Raw genomic sequence first — 3,185 nt, forward strand, 5'->3', positions numbered from 1 at the left:
CTCCTTCCCTTCCCCTCCCCCTGGTAACCACTTTACCCCATCTATGTCCATGAGTCTCAATTTTGTGTCCCACTTATGTATGGAATCATACAGTTCTTAGCTTTCTCTGATTTACTTATTTCACTCAGTATAATGTTATTAAGGTCCATCCATGTTGTCATAAGTGATACTATGTCATTTCTTATGGCTGAGTAGTGTATTCCATTGTATATATGTACCACATTTTTTTATCCAATCTTATATTTAAGGGCATTTTGTCTGTTTCAATGTCTTGGCCACCGTGAACAATGTTGTGATGAACCTGGAGGGTACATGTGTCTTTACATATCTATGATTTCATGTTTTGTGGGCATATACCAGTAGAAGGATTGCCGGGTCATTTGGTAGTTCTATTCTTAATATTTTGAGGAATCACTATACTTTTTTCCATACTGGTTGCTCTAATTTACATTCCCACCAAACATGAATGAGTGTTCCATTTTTTATTTGCATATCTATGATATCTGTGATAATTTCTCCTCTTTTATTTTGAATTTTGTTTATATGAGTCTTCTCTTTTTCCCTTAGTGACTCTTGCCAGGAGTTTGTCGATTTTATTGATCTTTTCAAAGAACCAGCTCTTTGTTGTATCAATTTTTTCTATAGTTTTTCTGTTCTTTATTTCACTTATTTCTGCTATAATTTTTATTATTTCCTATTTTGTACTGGTTTTGGTGCACCTTTGTTCTTCTTTTTCTAGTTCCTTAAGATGTGATTTAGGTTGTTTACTTGGGCTCTCTCTTGCTTTTTCATATAAGCATGTAACGATATGAACTTCCCTCTTATTACTGCTTTTGCTGTATCCCAGAGATTCTGATATGTTGTGTTGTCATTTTCATTGTCTGTATATATTTTTTGATCTTTTATTTCTTCTTTGACCCATCCATTTTTTAGAAGTATGTTAATTTCCACATTTTTGTGGGTATGTTTACTTCTTTTTTGCAGTTGAATTCTAGTTTCAAAGACTTATGGTTGGAGAATATGCTTGGTATAATTTCAATCTTTCTGAATTTCTTGGTGTTGGTTTTGTGGCTCAGCATATGGTCTATTCTTGAGAATGTTCCATGTACACTGGAGAAAAATGTATACTCCGATGTTTTGGGTTGAAATCTTCTGGAGATGTCTATTATGTCCATTTGTTTTATTATTTTATTTAAGGCCAAAATTTCTTTATTGACTTTCTGTTTGGATGAATGATCTAAAGCTATCAATGGTGTATTATTATGATTATATTTTTTTATATGACAGAAAATTGTATTAGTATGATTATATATATATTTTTTTGGTTTGCACTTTTAGATCAGTTAGTAGTTGTCTTATATATTTTGGTGCTCCTTGGTTTGGTATATATATATTAAGGACTGTTGTCTTCATGATATACTATTCCCTTTATCATTATGAAATGTTCATTTTTGTCTCTGGTTACCTCTGTTCTCTTATAGTCAGCATTGTCAGATATGAGTATAACTACTTCTGCTTTTCTTTAGATATTATTTTCTTGGAGAATTGTTTTCCAACCTTTCACTTTGAATCTATTTTTATTCTTGTAGCTTAGATGTGTCTCTTGAAGGCAGCATACTGTTGGGTTTTGCTTCTTGATCCAATCTGCTACTCTGTGCCTCTTTATTGGTGAGTTCAATCCATTTACATTTAGTGTAATTATTGACACAAGGATTTTCTATTGTCATTTTATATACTGCTTTCTGATAGCTTTGTGTCTTGTTTGATTCTTTTTTTGGTTTTTCTGTCATTTGTTTTTGTTTGGTGGTGTTCCATACTTCTATCTTCTGTTTGTTTGTTTTTTTAAGCTTTGTGTTTCAGTAGTGGCATTTTCAAGGGTGATTACCATTAGATTATTGGAAAAAAATATCATATTTATTAGAATCCATTATGTCATGAGTGCTTCTGCTCTACATTCTCCTATGTTACTACTGATTTTTATCCTCTTCCCTTTTATGTTATTGTTGTCACAAATTATCTATGTTTTATTGTGGTTTTGTTAAAAAAATTTACTTATAAGTTTGTCTTGTGTTGCTCTTTGTATCTGGCTGGATAACCCCCTTTAGTATTTCCTGTAGTGGGGCTTTTCTGGTGATCAATTCCTTCAGTTCTGTATGTAATTGTTTTCATTTCCCCTTCATATTTAAAGGATAGCTTTGATGGGTATAGTATTCTTGGTTGATAGTTCTCTTTCAGTACTTTAAATGTTGGAGTCCACTCTCTTCTGGCTTCTAGAATTTCTACTGAGAAATCTAATAGTAGCCTAATGGGCCTTCCTTTATATGTTATATCCTTCTTCTCCCTAGCTGCCTTGAGGAATCTTTTTTTGTCATTGATTTGTGATAATTTTATTATGATGTGCCTTGAAGTAGGTCTGTTTGGGTTGAGGTAACTTGGTGTTCTGTTTGTTTCTTGGATTTGAGGCTCTAACTGTTTCCACAGGCTTGGGAAATTCTCATCAATTATTTGTTTCTATGTTCTCCATTCCCTTTTCTCTCTCTTCCTCTTCTAATATACCCATTATTCTTATATTGCTCTTCCTGATGCAGTCAGACAATTCTTATAGGGCTTTCTCATTTTTTTTTTAATTCTTGAGTCTCTTTCTTCTTCTCTCTGTAGTATCCCTAATTGCCTGTCTTCAATGTCATTGATTTTCTCCTCAATCTGGATTATTCTATTGGCTAAACTGTTACTTTATTTTTTAGTTTGTGTATTGAGTTTCTCATCTCTGTTTGGTTCTTTTTTATAGTTTCAATTTTCTTGGTGAAGTACTTTTTTTGTTCATTAAGTTTATTGTTGAGCTCACTAAATTGCCTTTCAGTGTTTACTTGTATCTTATTAAGTATTCTTAGAGTTTCAATTTTGAATTCTGTCATTAAGCTCAAAGGTTTTCATGTAAATGAAATTTTTTTCTGTGGATTTTTTATCATTTATCTGAGCTACATCTCTGTCTTATATATACATATTTGATTTTCTTTTACCTTGATGGCATTTTTGAATGATATTGTTAATAACCCCAATAGGAGATCATTATTTCTCTTTCTGTCAGGGGCACTGCACTGCAAGATTTGCCCTTGTGAAATTCTTGGGTGATCTGTTAAGTCTTAGCTGTTGCCTTTGTAATGATGAAGGCAGAGTCATCACAT

This window comes from Saccopteryx bilineata, chromosome 1 (assembly GCF_036850765.1).
Source record: "Saccopteryx bilineata isolate mSacBil1 chromosome 1, mSacBil1_pri_phased_curated, whole genome shotgun sequence".
Lineage (NCBI taxonomy): Eukaryota > Metazoa > Chordata > Mammalia > Chiroptera > Emballonuridae > Saccopteryx > Saccopteryx bilineata.